Source organism: Dromaius novaehollandiae, chromosome 4, assembly GCF_036370855.1.
Source record: "Dromaius novaehollandiae isolate bDroNov1 chromosome 4, bDroNov1.hap1, whole genome shotgun sequence".
Taxonomy (NCBI): Eukaryota; Metazoa; Chordata; class Aves; order Casuariiformes; family Dromaiidae; genus Dromaius; species Dromaius novaehollandiae.
This window is the reverse complement of record NC_088101.1, coordinates 27,788,382-27,806,860: the sequence shown is the minus strand read 5'-3', so window position 1 is coordinate 27,806,860 and position 18,479 is coordinate 27,788,382. Positions and strand designations below refer to the sequence as shown.

The 18,479-nt window shown below is 41.0% G+C and overlaps 1 long non-coding RNA gene across 2 annotated transcripts; it reads right to left on the bottom strand.

Moving 5' to 3' along the window:
• Window positions 1-2,174: 2,174 nt before the first annotated feature.
• On the bottom strand, window positions 2,175-11,094 carry LOC135328184 (uncharacterized). Of its 2 annotated transcripts, XR_010388948.1 has the most exons (3): window positions 11,021-11,094; window positions 6,152-6,469; window positions 2,175-4,651 (listed from the first exon to the last, which is right to left on the bottom strand). It is a non-coding gene; the product is annotated as an uncharacterized LOC135328184 (long non-coding RNA). The 2 variants fall into 2 exon arrangements; XR_010388947.1 differs by lacking the exon at window positions 11,021-11,094 and having other exon boundaries at window positions 6,152-6,613.
• Window positions 11,095-18,479: the final 7,385 nt, after the last annotated feature.

Genomic DNA, 18,479 nt, shown 5'->3' with positions numbered 1-18,479 from the left:
TGCTGCATAAGGCAGCGTCATTTTTAGGTTTTATGCAAACATGACTTATTTTTGACATTTGATGGCAAATCTTCTTAGAATTCATCCTCAGATGTTATGTTTTAACAGGCCTGTTTGGAAAATAGAGTAACAGGGAACTGTTTTACACAGCACAGACCTACCCTACGTCCGAGTGGTTCTGAAACTGCTCCTTCATGCCTCTGACCCAGAATTGTCGTCTTTAATGACCTGAGCACAATCATAATCCTTACATGGAGCCACAATAATAATTTTTCAGCTAATCTTTATTTACGTTTCCTTTTGTAATATTGGATAAATGTGGGGCGCAGCTGGGAGGCTGGGCATGACGGCCAGGCCTTTTGGGAATGCACCATTATTTCCAGATCAGCAGTTTTCTTTTGACCTAAACTAAACTCTGGCCTATTCAGAGGAATAATGCCTGCAGGGGAGATACCTCCAGTATAGCTTTTAGTCCCTTTGTGATGGGTCTGCTAGATCCCTTTTTATTTTTTTAAACAAAAACTTTGGTATAGAAACGAAGCCAAGAGATTTGTGTGACAGGGTTGATTAAATCCCAGCTGTGCCGCAGAAGCCGCCATCCCTAAAAGTCGGAGCAATTGCCAAGGTGGGCAGCACGACATCGGCCCGAGAGAGCAATTTCTTACTAAAGAGAGGTGCAACATCACCTTTCTTCCCAAGTGTCAAAAAGCCACTAGGAGTCACACTTACCTGCGGCACAGAGGGAGTGTGTGGTGGTAATCAGAGAGTGCTTGTTAATGACCCCTTTTCTGGGTAGAGGGCCTAAAAGTTCGCTGCAAAACATAAGTACTGTGCTATCTGTAGTAGCCTCAGGAGACACCTGAATTCAGTGAAGACTTGAGAATTAAGATTGAGCGTTGCGTTGCAGAATAGAGCAGCGGTGGTTAGCCTTTGAAAAAGCTCTTGAAATAGTTTAGTTTGAAACAACACTGGATTTCACTGGGGCAGGGTTAGATTAATGCGCTCATCTGGTTACCTGCTGTCTTGGATGGGGGTCACGTGGCTTTTGACGGCGTCTTCAGTGGGGGTGCTCAGCGCCCTGCAGGCCACGGAGCTTCGGCACGTTTCACCCAAAATAGGAACAGAACCGAGAGTAACAGAGTTTTTCCTTAATGCCAGTTTGAGGCAGTGGATGATTTGGGAAGTCTGTTTCAAGGCCTTTCGCCGGCGTCTGAGGACGAGTCCACAAGGCCGCTGCCGCGTTACCTCCCTCTGGAAAATGGAGAGGGAGGACGTAGGAGAGGCAGCCGTGAGCAAGGGGCTCACGACGGAGCAATGCCTTGCATGACGGCATCCATGCCAGCATGGCAAACCTTCTCCGGGGTGGGTTTTTTTGTTTTGGGTTTTTTTTTTTTTTTAGAAAAATGTCTGCCTAAAAGAGGAATTTGTCTTTTGTAGGCAATATGGTATTTTCTGTGCCATCCTCTGGAAAAATCAGTCCTGTCGGAAAATCCTGCCCAGAGAAAACGGCACAGTGAGGATGTCAGGCTGCTGCCCGGGGTGCTAGATCAGCATTTCCAGTCAATATTCATTTATTCCATACAACCGTTTCAGCTTTGGCATTTTAATGACAAATCTAAGCTGTCTTTTATATAGAAAACTTAAAGTCAAACAATCTTTTTTCACTGATTTTTTTTTTCCCCAAAATAGGGAAAGAAATCTTTAAGCCATATCTATTACGGATTTTCTCCACAAAGAAAAGATAATTTTGCAAACAAGTCCACCAAGTACTGAGTACCAAATACTGGTATTATGGTCTGCTCATTTCCAGTAAGATCTCGATGGTTCCCCAGCTGTTGAGGACTAACGCTGCCTGTATTGGTAGCACAGGCACAGTAACACGGTGCCCCTTCCAGCAGTTTCACGTTTGTGAGTTTGCTGCACAGCTTTTAAGACAGTGATTGTGTGAGAGTCATTCACAACCTCTAAATTCAGATTGCCACTGGCATCGGTCTCAAATATTGGGTGGACTGGTAATTTACTATATCGACACAATGAAGAAATCAGGATGTTTCCTCAACACAGAGTACTCTTTTTTTTTTTTTCTTCTCCAAGAAACACATATTACCAAATTTCATGTTTAAGTGAAATCATCGTATTTGCCGCATTATTTTTTGAATAGAATAATCAGAGACTCAAGAAAAATAGGTTTTATTGACTTTGCTGATGAGTCATTCTGTAACCTGAGGCAAGTTTCTTACTACCTCTTTGCCTGCAACTCCCCCTATGAACTGAAGAAAATCAAAGAAAATCAATATCCTTCCCCACCCTTTGCTTTTGCTAAGTGCTTCAAAATATTCAGGTGAAAGGCATTAGGCAAGTGAAAACCATCACACTTTGGAAAATATTTCCATTGTTGCTAGTTTACAGCAAGCTGCAAGAGGAAAGCAACAATTTGACACCATCACTTTGAAGAGAGTGAAAGAAGCGTTGCTGCTTGAACTAAAAAGGGATTTCTTTTATTTTGTTAATTGCAGTCCTTTTGAAAAATGATACTTAGCCTGCCAGTGAAGTGCTAATTAATGTTAGGATGTGGTACACCATATAATAAAGGCTGCTGTTGAGGAATGTGAATGAAGAAGAAATTGTTCCTGAGGTGTTGATGGGTAAACAAGATTGGTGTGGAGGTGGGCCACAGGTAAGCTTGACTCTGCATTTTCGCAAGCTGTTGCCTTGTTTTGTCTTCATTATTAGTCCTTTTTTCCATGGCGGGAAACTGAGGAAGAGAAAAATCCTTCCCTTTTAGCCACCACTAATATTCTCATTCTGATCCTTAGATAATGAACCATCATTATTTTTAAAATGTAATTAAAATCCTGTTTCTCACAACGCAGTTTTATCTGATAGTTTACCTGTTTGCCTGTTTTTACATACTTGTGTGTAACTTTGGCAATCTGCTAATAAAAACCTTATCATTTAGTTAAGAATCTGTCAGCATTTCCATTTTATGTCTTTAATTTCCTCAGTTTTCCTATAGATCTTCTCCTTGTTCAGACAGAGACATGCCACAGACTACCTGACTCAAGGAGGAAGTTTGAGTCTGTCTCTGCTGCCCAACTCTTTAGGGCAATTTTCTTGGTCTGTTACAAGGGTTTCTGCCTGTGCATTTAATACTTTTTTCATTTAGATACATGGAGGAGCACACAGGAGGAGATACAGTGATCCTACCACTGGATGATGTGCTGTTTGGAGCCAATCTCTCTTTATTCTGAATATTGGGTGATATTAGGGTTTCTTTATGTGGCAAGAAGACAGGCTCCCTAAGCATTTTCTCTCAGCAGTGGTCCCAAATCCTTTCGGCTTGGGTGGCTGGAGATCTGTTCCTGTCTTTCACATGACTGCCCACCTTGTCCATGCGTCTCCAGGCCAACTGAGGGCTGCAAGAGCACACGAGCCATCCCGACGTAAACTTAAGACGTGCCCAGCAACTGTGCCAATTCCGGAATAGCTGATCCAATGTAAAACATGCTAGTGATGTACTTAAGAAATCACACTGCGATGATAAGCATCCCATGTTCCCAAAGTGTGTTAGATTTGATTTGTTCTTTCAAACAAGTGTGAAGCATGGTCCTCAGAGACTGACTGGGAAGGGTAAATTTGATGTAAAAAGACATGACAGATTGTAAGTAAATTGCAGAGAAGCTCAGTCATATTCTCCCTGGAAATTCAGTAGGCTCAGTAACATTTTATTCTCCCTTTTCTTTATACGATAAGGGAGGATGAGTACCTAGGAGATATGCTTCTAGCCATATGAGAACAGCATGCTGACAGCATATATACATATATATATATACACTGCAGTGCTAATATAGGATCAGCCTTTTCAGCAGGCGTTTTGATTCAGATATGGGAGCAAAAATATCCTCCAGAACAAACTGTGAGGCTGTTGCTATTACAGCCCACTGGAGCGGTACTGCGCTTAACGCTGTGGCAGAAGTTCCCGTTCCCGAGGGCTGAGTGCTGACTCTTACAGACCTCGGTGTCAACCAAGCACTTCGGCAACCCTCACAGATCTGGGCCCGCGTATTGCATGAATCGTTTCCAGCAGATGAGCTCGGACTCATCAACCGTTCACTTCGAAAGAGGGCAGGCAAATATGAGTAAGAGCGATGAAGGCAGAGCAGAAAAACAGGGAGATGCACTAGCCTCGCTGGGAATGCTGCACGCACTACCCGCAGCCGGGGGGAAGGAGCGGTGGGTCAGAGCGGGGACACTGAGCCCAACGCACGGCTGTGTGCAGGGACAACCCTGGGCTGTCAGTTTGCTGGTGGAAGTTGCAAGTGCCGCCGTGCTATCAGCAATCTCCCTGCATTTTCTCAAGTGTCTTGTGAAGTGCCGGTGGACCGTGGCTGGGTTAGTGCCTTGGGGCGCCTGGTTCTAGCGAGCAATTCGGCACTTGAGCAGAGAGTGACGCCGGGGCAGCTGCAGCACTTTCCTGCAGTTGCGTTGTCCTCACCAGCCATTACACTGACACCCCACATCCAGGCATGGCCCATGGAAACGGAGCTCACGAGCCGAACACCTCTGAAACTGTCCCTGTAGGGTCTGGAGTATATAGTGGCCACAGGTTTTTCCAGAGCAATGGAGGCACTTTTCCTGCCAGTGTGATAGGCTAGTAGAGGAGGGAAAAAGGAAAGGATTGATAATTTTTTTGAAAGAAAAATATTTCAACTGGAAAACACAGTTTTGAAAAATGCAATTATGACCAAAATGTTGACTCTGGTAATATTATGTGGTATTTTGTTTGGAAGAAGGAAAATTTAAAATATCATTTTGATATATAAAGGTGTTCTACAGTGGATTGCATTTTTAAAGGTTGCATTTTTCCTTCCTAGAAATATTTTGTAATTCTAGTGCCATTGCATCTTTTAGCTCCCTGATTCAAAGAGATAACAACTGTAGAATGCCAAAAAATCATGCTGATAACAATTCTGTTTCTCTATAGCTCTATATAATTTCTCTTAACCCTGCAGCTGTAAGTTCCATAGGTTAATTATTTTTGCAACTGCTCCATTTATATTGTGTTGAGATACACTTTTTGGCAGGCCCAATATTCCATTATATTTAATGTGGAAAAGCAGAACCTTTCCAGTTGTGCAATCACAGAATTTTGCAATTTTTGATACTTACCTTGATATGGCTGAAGCAAACTTAGACTGATTGGAATCAGCTGTTGAATCATTTGGTCGGCACTGTGTAGACTACACAACTTTTTTTTTTTTCAGTCTCCAAAGGCTCATTAGCTAATTTAGAAAATGCAAATGTCTGAACAAAACTCTTAAAAACCAGAACTTTGGTAAGAGCTCCCTTTGTTCCCAAAGTATCTTTCCACTTCCTATACACACTCAGCCCACTTCTGGATATATATTTAAGGAGGAGACAGCTTCAGGGTGTTTGTACAATGAAACTGGCAAGCGTCAAGGTTTCATTCAGTCACAAAATTGTAGCCTTAGACTATAATCTATGAAAACAACTAATAGGATAATGAAATGATTTGAAAAGATACCTAATAAAATAAACAATTTCACCTCATCTCCGTAATAAAAATAATCTTACTTTCAGAAAGCGCCTTTTATCTGAAGGTTTCCAGAACCTCTGCAGCTGCCAGCACTTTGCACATGTCCAGTCATACCGCAGTACCTACCGAAGGCACTCCTTCGCGGAGGGCAGCCAGCCGGCGTTTGGCAGCAGTGCGCTGCAGCCTACCGAGGAAGGGGAACTGCAAGCCAATTTCCGCATCGGAAATGCGTGACTATTATCAGGGCTGCTTCTCGGAAATGATGTGCTATCTGTTACCATCAGGATCACTGGAGAGGTCATGTCTGTACCTAGAGCTGGTTCATCACTATGTAAAGCTCTGTCTTTACAGGAAGACTTTGAGTGTCCATTTCTATACACCATATTAGACTTGAAGTTCGTAACCTGGATGTGAGGATTTCTCCCAGTCCCATAGACTGGGTTACCGAGAAAGCCGCAACCTGTCACTTCATCTAGAAATAATTCTGAAGAAACGTTTTACCTCAAGACTCGCTCTTCCTAGTAGGGGATCAAAGTATGTATAATGATTCCAAAAAAAATTTTTTTTACAATAAGAAATGGAGAGAATGCTTACATTTCTGTTAGTGTAGTCCCAACACCACCATCCTGGCACAGTGCTGCTCTGTTTTCCACCTCTGTGTTTGCTGCTTTGAAGAAACACTGTTATGACTCTTTTCGTTGAAGGAGAGGAGCAACTCTCTAGACTTCTTATGCAGAGATTAGCTAGTGTCTGCTCAGTCACAGCAGTGTAATCATAATTTCTTCAGTGAGCCTTGGCCTGGCTTAGGTCTGATTTTATTAAGACTTATGCTAGTGATTCATGGTGATACTTCAGACTTCCTTTCAGTGTGTCATATTCATAGCCAGGATATTCTCCTCTTGCTCCATGTAGCTTCCACAAGTGAAAAGAAAAAAAATAATGGAGAAATAAATTTCAGCAGTCCCTATTTCTCAAGCTTTGTACATTTGCTGATTCTTTTCATACTCTTCAGTTTCCTACAGGTTTGCTTTGCAGCAGATTTTCTTGTAAAGGAAAATTACACTGCAAGTCATTAACACTTGGATGAGGACTTACAAAATGAGTGCTATAAACTGAGATTTGGGGTGCTGCATGGAATGATCAAAAGATGATGACATTTAACGTGTACAAGCCTTAGACATCTGCATTTTCAAACTTCCCGGAACCAGTCTTGGTAAAAGATACCACACTATTCCTGTTCCTTCAGGCTAATATTTTTCATGTTCTCCCTCAGAGCAGATAGGCGCACAAGCTACATTTCCACTGGCGGGGTTTTTTTAAGTTATTCTTGTGGAGAACAAATAATTTCTGCCTGTTGCATCCACATACTGTGGGTAAAGATGAGCACAGAAATGTAACTGAGAGTCTACTTATTATCCTATTGTAACTGTATCTCAGAGGTAGACAATTGCCCCAGGCTTAGATTTTCTAAAAATTTATGTGTATCAAAAGGGATCTTGTACAGGCAAAAAGCAGCAAGTTGATTTTTCCAAGAGCAGCTTGCCATTTTAAGCAGTTGTTGGCTTAATAAGCGAAATAGCTTAGGGCTATATGCATGCCATAATGATTGCATTTTGTAAGAAAAGACTGTGCCTATGGGTCTCAGAGTTTCAGCGCCAAGACTAGTCATATTTGTGGTCTTTAGGCTGCAACCCCAAGCTATTCTCACCACCATAGATAAGGGGCAGCTGATCATAGAATAACACTGATTTTAAAACAACTAACCACAGCAAAATTAAAATGACCTAGTCAAGTAATACAAAGAGTATGTGATTGACAAGATAGCTATTCTTTGAAATATACTGTAGGCAGTAAATAGCATCTTATGCCCATAAGCTATTTTCTATCTTAAAGCCAAGAATAATGATCTGGCATCTGTCGTTCGTGAGTGAGGCTTCAGTTCTGAAATCTGCAACAGCTCCCTCCGAAATGCCTCTGGAAACAATAGCAATGGTGTGCTCATGGACTGTAATTGTATCCCAGGATTTTTTTTTTTTTTCAGAAGTGTGTCTGTCTCATGTAAACAACTGTACAAGGTTGAAATGGAAAGTTTTGCTCCTTAGACTTGTGCTTAGATGGAGTTAACTTACACTTGCTTTTCCTTGGGATGGGCAGTGAGACAAGGAAATGCAGTATCAGCAGGTCCAATTTCAAATTTGTCTTTGTCCCCATCATAATTCAAATGGCAACTAAGATTTTGTTGAACCATGATCGAGTTAACTTTACCTAATGCCACAGATTTCAACCAGCTGCCCAGCTTTTCTATACAACTGCTTCCTGGCAAAGAAATACACTGAGTGTATGCAGCCGGGATGCATACGATGGGATTGTATGCATGCCGGGTATATATTCTGTGTAATGTGATACCCGCTGTGGTCTACGTGCATTGTGGCATAAAACGCTGGGGTTTCGCATCATGCCCCAGATCTGCTACACAAGTGCTTGTTTATTAGTTGGAAGGTTTTTTCTTTCTGCTATTGTCTTACTAGGCATATGAAATGCCTGCAGAAGATATAAATTCGTGACCATTTTTGTTCCTTTTTTTCACAGAATCGCAGAATGGTTGGGGTTCGAAGGGACCTCTGGAGATCATCTGGTCCAACCCCCCCGCTCAAGCATGGTCACCTAGAGGAGACTGCCCAGGACTCTGTCCAGACAGCTTTTGAATATCTCCAAGGATTTGCTACTGAAGTAGCTGCAAGGTACTGTTTATCACTGCATTCAAATCACTGTAATGTTATTGGTCAGTGCCCTGTTGTGCCACATTTTGCAAATATAATCACATAGGAAGACAAACTATTCCCACTGGGGAACTGATGCACAGTGAGAATAACACCCTTCTCAGCATCACTAGCTGGGTGTGTAGTAATGGCACATCTGTCCGCAGCAGTTTGGAGGGCCTTCCCAGCACCTGAACTGAAAGGCCATTCTGCTTTCCAAGAAGCAATAGGAATCAAGGAATGCTAATACATATAAGATTTCTACCTTAATTTTTTTTCTAATATATGTTGGAATGCAACCCAATTAACAGAAAGCTCTCGGAACATGTCAGATGACTTTGTAGAAAGCACAATGATCCCTCTTTCGAGACTGGTGTGTTTTCTGATGTTGTTGTGGGTTTTTTCCTTTTTTTTTTAAGTAAAAAGGAGAATTGTAACTTCCTTTACACCAGTACATTAGCATAATACGTTCCTGCCTTCAGGTACTGTATGTCATTGTTATGAGTATATTTTGACATCTCTCACACTTCCAGCACTCCAAAGATCCATGACAGAGTTGAATGAAAACTTTTTTTGACTTGGCAGGAGCAGTTAGAACACATAAAACCTGCCAGCTGTCAAGGATGTAAATGGTGATTTTGTTTCACTTTTTTAATGAATTAAAGCAGGATTGAAATCTGTCCAAAGACAGCATGTTTGGCCTTGCAAGGAAAGAAAAAAATGAAAGGGAGGGATTTTTTTCTCTTTTGGCACTTATGCTCAATACAGTGTTTATTCTTGGTAACACAGTATAGGACAGAACTACTCTAGTGAAAGAGCCTTGGCCATGGCTGTCAGATGTGAGACACCTCAGCAGGGTTTGGTTTCAAGAGATGAAGCATTTACAGGATGGGAAACAAAAAGCCTGTGCCTCATTTCAAGTCAGGTGCCTGAAAAGTGCAGCACCCATTACTGCTTCGGAGAAGGTGGCAGTGAAGAGCTGGTAGAAATCATTTTGTATGTTATTTAAACCATAGTCACACTGGAACCAAACTAATATCTGAGGTTTTGTGCCTTTCTTCTTACAACTGATGTTTTTCTTGCTGTCTTACTGATGACACATTTTGGGGGGTGTCTTTCACTTGTAGGGCTGGCATTTGACTTGCTCTGAGCCTTGGAGTGAGTGCAGTTGTCCTCTCTGGTTTGCTGGTCTTAAAATCTAAGAACGATATGGGTTCGACCTTCTGGGAAATGTCCTGAGTGCTCATGCTTACCCCGTGTGAACATAGTACCCTTCCCTGGTGAGAAAAGTTGCTATCCTAAGCTCATCTATGTTCCATATCCTTAACCTGCACTTCTTGCTATTAAAAGGTCAGCTTCCCTCCAAAGCTTGTTTGGGAAAAAGGGCTATATTTTATAAATTTTCTGCAATTAACTTCCCGTTTTGCTTCTTAGCTTCTTAAATTTTGCACTTGAAACAACTCCGACCATTATCCATGACTCAGCGTGGCTGTTTTGCTTGGGACTGGAACATGACGGGCTCATGTGTCTGTTGACTTAGTTACCCAAATTGCACATGTACCTGCACATGTGCTCCTCGGGTGGAGTCTTACTCTGTATCACACAGGTAAATGCGCAGCTGTCGCACACCTCTCTAGAAGTGTGTGTATTCCTCTTGCCAGGTACTGTCAGTGTTTGTGAGGCGCGTTGCCTTTCACTCCATGGTTTGTGCCTGGGACTTTCCAGTGATCTCCCACTGTTTATCCAATCACAGAATTGCTGTTTATTGCTGTTGCTCCCAACAGCAATTGTCTTCAATAACACAAGCAGGGAGAAATGAAATCGCTTCTTTTGGAAAATGTAGCATCCTCCATAAAGATAATTTAATATTGATTGATGTTCCTGGACAAAAAATCATGCTGGAAGTACAGCTAAGATTCAGGCACTAACCAAACACAAAGCAAGCACATCTGCACTATTGCAGGCCTATCTGGTCTTTTGTGAAGTGCTGAAGTTTCCTGCACACCTGTCCAGAGGTGAACTGCATAGATTAGTTCTTGCAGAGATTTACAAACAAACAGGCTCAAACTTATGCTTTGTGAATAGACCTATTAATTCAATGTGACTTCTCAGGGAAATCAAGCCCATGCTGTACTTCAGCCAGATGGTTTAGACAAAATAAAAGTGAACACACTTGTTCAGACAAAACAAAAGTGAATCCCAACTTCTTCCCAAAACTCAAGATGAACCTGAATTTCTGAAGAAAAAGCATAACTCCCTTTTCCTCCCCTTGCCTCTCTTTCAGCCTCCTAATACCTTGGCACCTAGTCACTTTAGCTGGAACAGAAAGACTCTTCTCAGATTTCCAGCCTGTCTTCAAGTAGGAAGTATAGAAAATCTTGCAGGAAAGCCTAATCTTATGAGCTTTCCAGGCAGATTTTCTGAATAAAGAGAGTCTTACACGTTTCAGATATTTGCTAAGTCTTCTGAGGACCTTCCATCCCCAGCTTTAACATAATTCTTGAGACACAACATGTAATTACGGGATGAAAGGCTGCTAAACCCTACAACCACTTTGGTAAACTTGGTAGGATTGTAGATGATCAGAAATATATTGAAAGTGGGAACTCTCCTCTCCTTTGTTTGAAAAGAAACCTTCATTTACAGCAGCATACAAGTTAATTGCAGCACTTTTTTAAAAGAAGTAATAAATGAGAGTGGTTACCTTGTACAAAGAAAGACGGGCAGCTTAGCAATTTGATGTAAGTTGTAACGTTCTCCTCTTCAGGCTCCTCTCCAGGCTTACTCCTTTTCTCTGCAGCAGAGGGACAAAACTGAAAAGCCAATAGGTACATGTCAAGTATTCTCTGTGTGAAGCCAAAATAAATAGCATCACACAAAACCTCCTTAATTTGCAAAATTATTTTTATCTTATCATCATTATATAGGCCCCAAAAGTAGGCAAATATGCAAGAATCCTGCTTTTCCACTTACATAAAAATTAAAGAGGTAGAGCAGTTGTTAGACTGTGTTTGGGGGTCCCCTTTTTTGGTGCCGTGAAGACTATTGCCAAAGAGCGTGAGGACTGTTCTTAGTCTTCCACCGTCTTGGTGTCCCCCACAAGGGCTGTGCTTTAGACCTTCTTCACAGTGGCCCGGGTGCCATGAGCAGATGTACAGCCATCAGCCTGTTGTACCATGGAGGAGTTTAAAGACACCAAAGTGAGTTAGGTGCTTAAATCCCGCGGGAAAACGCGCCTTTGAGAAAGAGCGGGTGGAAGCCGCGAAGCCCCAAGGCTGGAGGAGCAGCTGCTGGCGCCTGGTGGCAGCGCCGCTACCGCCGTGGCCGGAGCAGAGACCGCCCCGCGCCCGTGCCCGTACGGCAGCACATCTTGTGCCACAAGCACACAACGTTGGTGTCAGCGGTGTGTGGGGAGCAAGTCAGTGGTGATTATTTACTCACCTGCTGAAGGGGCAATTTGCACTGTATTAGGAAAGTTTGAGGTTTCCTTACACACTGGAGGAAAACAGCTGCTGCTTACGATGCTTGGGTTGTCGTTATCAATGCGGACAAGGTGTGTGGTGGTTAGCGTCGCTTTCCGTCACGAGGCCGCGGCACTTAGCCGTGCTTAATCCTTTCTAATGCACACTTTGCTGATGCAAATCAGTCTACAGAGCTCTATTTAAAGCCAAACACTGAGAATCTGTTAATTAACTGTGACTGTATGATAGACTTGGCTAAAATAAAGACTGCTGCATAAAAGTGAGTTGAAAATAACTGCAAATGAAAAACATGCTTCTGATTAGCTTGGGAAGATGTTTGAGAGGAGAAGTTTTTCTGTACTAATGACTTTTTCATTGTGTAATTATGAAAAGAAAAATAATCTAATCCTACTCTTTACTCTGAAAATCGTTCAAAACAGTGAAATGCTAACGCTGTTTTCAAATAGGGCTTTCCTGTTCTTTTAAACTTTCTTTCTTTCTAAATGCAGGAAAGAACACAAAGTAACACTGATTGTTTTGCCAGTTGGAAAACATTTAGAAAGTGTGAGAAAGTGGAGAAAAAATTCACATCCTTAAACTTTGTCACTATTTTTCAGCTGGAAAAATATTGGAAAGCACAAAGACATTTCTTTTTTCATACATTCTTTGTTTGTTGAATGTTTCCATAGGAGAACCATTATCTCCAAGGAAAGATATTCAACTGAGAATCTTTCCAACAAAAAACAGTGCTTTCTAGCAATCTCTAATCACATGACTCAGTATCATTTCTGTTTTCTGATTGATAAACATGGCATTTTTCAGGCTGGATATTTAGATATAAAGACAATCTGCTAAAAGTAAGACCTTGGCCAGGTAGATCTTCTTAAGCATAATAATCAGTCTTCCATTTTTGCTATTAGTGCATTTTTAAAATGAGTTTTAAATATGGACTTACATACAAACCTGAGGCAAACCCTGCTTTCTTAGGACCACGCACACTTACAAAACAGCAGTATTTCAGTTATTTTCAAGTGCAGCGTAATAAGCAGCACGTACACCAAAAGCAAATTTACAACTTGAATAATTATTCACTGACTTTTTGGCTCAATTTTCCAGCTCTAGTAATTCTTATTTTGTTGCTTTTAATACTTTGAAAATTTTCTTGGATGGCTTAATCAATTAAAAGTCTCTCACTGCAAAAAAAAAAAAAAAAAAAAAAAAAAAAAAAGACTTCCCTAGCTCTTGACCTTCCCCACTATCATCCAGCTTTGCTTGATGGCCCTCCCCACTCCCACTGGCAATTATCCTAATCAAATAATATTTGGGTTGCTCTGGAGAACCTAGTGATTTAGAAGCATTTTGCATATCCTTTTGCTCAAGCCACTGTTTGCAAATTATTGCACAAGTTGCCGTGCTTTCCCTTTACTGTACCAGAGGCTATTGCTTAAAAGATCCTGTTCCTGTAAAAACAATCATAGGTCAAAAACTGAGCGAATGATGGAAAGACCCATTTTAGTCATGTATTTTTTGGCATAGAACCACTGAGAGTGCATAATCTGTATAAATGTTAGCTTTTTAAATAAACATAACCTCTGATTGCATGAAAGCGGGGAATAAAGTTGAAACTTGTTCCTTTCACTAAGCAACCTTTCAAAACCAGTGCTTGTTTTGTTCTAAACAGCCATAAATCTTGACAAATAACAATAAACAAATAGCAACAATAGCAATGAAGCCAACAGAGCTACCATAGCCATTTTACTTTTTTCCTCTCCTGAAGTACAGAAATATTTTGCCAGCTATACAACCTAGACTTCAAATTGCAGTGCGAGAATGGCAAAAAGTCTTTAGGCTTGTATCTGTGTTAATATTTTGTGTTGATCTTAGGTGGTCTATGCCAGTATTCCTATGCCTCCGAGCAGTCCTGGGGACAGTGCCTGAATTTCATCTGTCGATACTTGCGGGATTTTTTGATGATGTAAACTTCCCACTCTGCATCTATGAAGGTAAAACTCTATTGGCAAAAGAGAGCTGCTGACAGCAGTCGCCATTCAGTAGTTTGTCTGGTACTGACTCATCTCAAAACTACAATAGTCTAAGCTGAAATTCTTTTGTTTTCCCTTTGCTATTGCAATTCGCCATGACGTCACTGGCCTTCTTTTAGGATAAAAAGCACAGGAGGAGCATTCTATTTATGTGCTTAAAATAGCCTGGAAAGCAAAGAGGTTAAAAATAAATTTGATCCACCCAAATCAATTATAAAATCCAATTCCAGATTGTTAGTGCACTGAAGTGTTTTTGAAAAAGTGCAAAGTTTTACTGTATACTACACTATAAATGCCGTAACAACTGTCTTACACTAGTAATATGCAAAGGAAGATAATACAATGTGGATGAGAGGACTTGCAGATAGACAGCAGTTTTCTGTGTTAAAACGCAGCTGTGGGATCCATTCCATTTCTTCCTCCCTCTGCTTTTTTGATGCAAGTAGGTGATCTTGCATAATGGAGCCCAACATTTCTAGGGCAAAGTTTCTCATTTTTGCTAGCTTTAAAAAATAAAATACATCAGAATTAGTTTGATACTTTTGATGGACAATATGTAACTAGCTGATAGAGTACACTCTTCATGAAAAATAATGTACAGGTAGTAGGTATGCAGAACACATGCTTTCTGCTTCTTTTCCCACACCTGCATCAATACTCACCCCCATTTCTTCCTAGGAATATTGCTGATGAATCCCGTGCTGCCGTTCTGGGAAACTCAGCGTATGTGGTGAGTGGTGTTCTCTGTGGCCGTGGCTCACAGACCCGCTGTGCCAGTGGCCCGCAGGAAACACATCTCCCCACTTACATTGCAGCTTGTTCCCTGGGACGTGGCATTGCTTTGCCCTCTTCTCCAACCCACAGGAGATTCACTCTCTCATAACTTTCCAGCTCCGCTGGATATTGCTAACACACTGGGACAGATGGAGCACTGTTCCTGGAATGCAGATGTCTTGTAAGTGAAAAACATGGATAAAAATAATACTCCAAAATAATCAAGAAACAAACATCTACTGTGTCTGTCAAATTTGCACTTTGGAGAATAAATGTGTGCCCAGCAATAGATACATGCTGCTTTCGGAGAAGCAGGAATTTTGTTTAATGTGGATGGGTGTTTGTCACTTGGTAGTTTGTCTGAGGCAAAGATATGTCTAATTTTTACAAAAACGCTAAAACAATTTGTCCTTGTCACATAATGCTAAAACATAACACAGTTACACTGGCCATTTTAAAATGACTTTTTTTTCAGACTGGTCTGCACAGTGCTTGCAGTAGCATGAATCTTAGCTGATAAGTGTACATAAATTTTCTTCCTCATGTATAAACACATCAGATACAGTCCAGGGAATCTAATTTTAAGGATTCCAGCATTCAGCGCATAGCGTCCACAGAAAAAAACCCTACCTTGTTCATTGAAAGCCTTGCAAAAGACTACAGTAAAGTTTCCGGCACTTGATTGACAAGAGTCTGTTCATGGTCTGGCATAAGTGTATTCCGATGAAGTTGTCACCTTAGTGGTCACAGAAGGTCATCTTTTATGTCTTCACTCCCTTGTAAATAAGGTCTTAGGTAGTTCTCCTCCCACTTTTGTGTCTGCACATGATTGCATAGTTTATTAACTATTTGGTGGCTTTCATTGTATCGCAGCTTTTTGTTGACTGCCATGCAGGCTTTGCTAAAGTGCATCTTGATTTGCAACTGTGAAAGAAGGACTGGGGTTAGGGCAGACTTTGACCCATGATCTCTCTTGTCACACAGAAGATGTGCAGAAAGAAAGGGATAAGGATTAGCAGATACAGCCTGTTGCTCTGCTCCCATTCAGAGCTCAGAGCTGGCAAAGCTGCGTAGTGTACTGATCATTGCTTTTACCTCTACCAAGCCAGTAATCCTCTCTTTATACTTTCTAGCGTAAGGGACCATCGAGGAGCTGGTCTCTGTCTCACCCAGCAGACAGAGTGCCTTTGGCCCGGAGTGCTGCACAACGTTTCCAGCCCCATAAAACAGGATAATAGCAGCCAGCTCTTAGCTTTGCTTACTGCCAGAGGTACATAAACCAGGTACAGGATCCCCACAAAGTAATTTAGGGCCGTTTATAAAGGTAAAATAAAGCAGAGTGAAGCATACCTTTACTGAATAGCTAAAACAGTAGTTTTAGCTAAAATAAAACTAAAATAGTGTAGTAATGCATTTTATAGATAAGTCAATGGAAAGCAATACCATGACATTCATCTACCTTTATATATTATTTAAATACCCAGAAAACTGTATTATATGCAAGTTCTCACTACTTGAGTGTCTTTTCAATGATCACCTTGTCTTATTATGTTAGGCCACTGAATACCGAAATATCTCAGTAGTGTTTCCTGATTCTTTCTTGTTTTGACAATCACTCAAATATTCAGAAATGTCAAAAATCTCTAAAAGTATTTCTAACATTTCAGCAAATATTCTGAGACTCTTCTCAGGAAGACAAGCTGCTTGAATATCATTGATAAAACCTGATTAAACATGATTTTCTCTGAATTAAGTCATATTTTCCATTTTTTGAAGTTAAAGATATTCAGATGAAAACACTCCATTCTATAGATGACTTGAAAGTTGAGAATTGCCCTGGAGACCTTGCTTTCAGCCAAATCAGATGCCATAATAGACTTACTTACACATACAAAAACTTTTAGCAGGTTGTTCCAGCATCCTACAACTAGACTCCTATTTATTGGAAACTCCCTACATTTGGTAATGCTCATCGGTTGCTATATATAATAAATACCCCATTGCCTGCAGGCATAGTGTTCATTTAACAGAAGCTCTGAGAATGCTCCTGAATTTTTTGCATTGCCTTCCAATAGCCCCCAAACTAACCAGCAGTAATAAATCCATCCTTTATCCTTGTTTCATTATTAAATGTTTCTGTTGGATCTTTTGCTGAGACATTTGAACCCTTCAAATGGAGCTTTAGTCATTGTAACAAGTCTTCAGCTAATTACATATGCTTTTCTTAAGGAAAGGGGTTATAAACTTAAAGGTATAATGGCTTTGCAGCTCTCTGTAAATGACGAAATCATACTCAACACTACTGAACTGTTCCTATGCAAAACTCTAAACACTTGTTGTCATTTCGGGTGTTTTGACCTTGTCTCAATATTGTTTAGAATTTGAAGTACATTTAAAGGATATAAATTATGCATTATATCTATATTTCTCACGTATATAAATATATATAAAACAGAATAGATTATCATCATATAAAATACAAGAATAAAAACATACAGAAAGAATGCTTAATCTGGCAACACTTGGACAATATGCGGACAGGAACTCTGAAGACCTGGAAGTAGAGAAATCATCACCTTGTTACCATACAGTTACACTGAGAGCGGGGGGATTACTGAATAAAAATGGCCAGGCCGCTTTTCAAGGATTTTTGAACAGGTAACAGGAATGTCAGCAGCGAACATGGGTCCTAACGCATCGTGGCAGAGACAAGGGCCTGCAGGCACAGTCTCTGGCTGCTGCTCCCCACTGGCTGCCATGGGCCATAGGACCTGGAGCTGCAGGAGCAGGAGAGCCTAGGCAGGGGGTGTCGCAGGGGTTTTGGGGGTGGCTGTCATAGCCACACGTGCCCTGGATGTGCCTCAGCGTGGATACAGATGGGAGCTCCATGTTACGGCGCCTGACTTGCTGCAGCCCTCAGGAGTGCTGTAGACCAGTCAATCAAATTTAACACCATTTTAGTTCTCAAAAATTAAACTGATATTACTGTTTTATTCAATCAAACTGGAAGAAGATATGGCAGTATAAACCAGCTTAGCTGAAGCTACGCTAGCAGGTTTGCCCTACCTATTCCAGTGAAGAGGGAGCAGAAACACATTCAACGGCAGACAGGGCCTTAGGTTCCCAAAGCTTTATTGATAAAACCAGATTCTAGTACTGTCTGAGATAACTAGTGAACCCACAGGAAGACCTGGGACATATTTTGCTGTGTGCATCATCAACAACATTCCCCAGAAAAGCTCTGCTTGTCAAATTTATCAGGTCCTAAGGGAAAACCCAGAGTATCTGAGATCTCAGACCAAAACTCTAGCGACAGCAGTTGTGAAGGACCTATTCTCACAGAAATCAGATTTAAAAATTGTTGACAGAAAGTAAATGTAGTCCTTGTGCTTTAACTTCTACATTCATTTTCTGACCCTGTGAAACTGTACTTTAAAATATGTTCTTTCATTATTGGCCTTCAGTAGGTCATCTAGATATTTAGTCCAATTTGAAAAAGTTGATAGCTGCATGGTATTTTAATGTTAAAAATCTCAGTATGTCTATAATGTTTTCCTTCGTGCCATTATTTTTCACTGACAGGTAAGAGGAGGTTTTGACACTGTTAATATAACATGGGGTGTTAATCTTATAATCGCCCTGTCAGCACTTTGTGTCAGGGTGTTAATGACCACCTTTCAGCCACTCAGAGTTGCCTGCCAATAAAAATAGTACCGGCACCTATCCAACCAGCAGCTATTCAGCTACTTTGCTTTTTCCCCACAGAATAAATAGAAAATTTCACTAGCCATGTGGCTATAAAGACGCTCCTCTCTACTTACTCATTTCCTTTTCCTTCTCTGCACCCGCTGGCAGAAAAAATAACTTTGACACTGAGTTTTTTTAA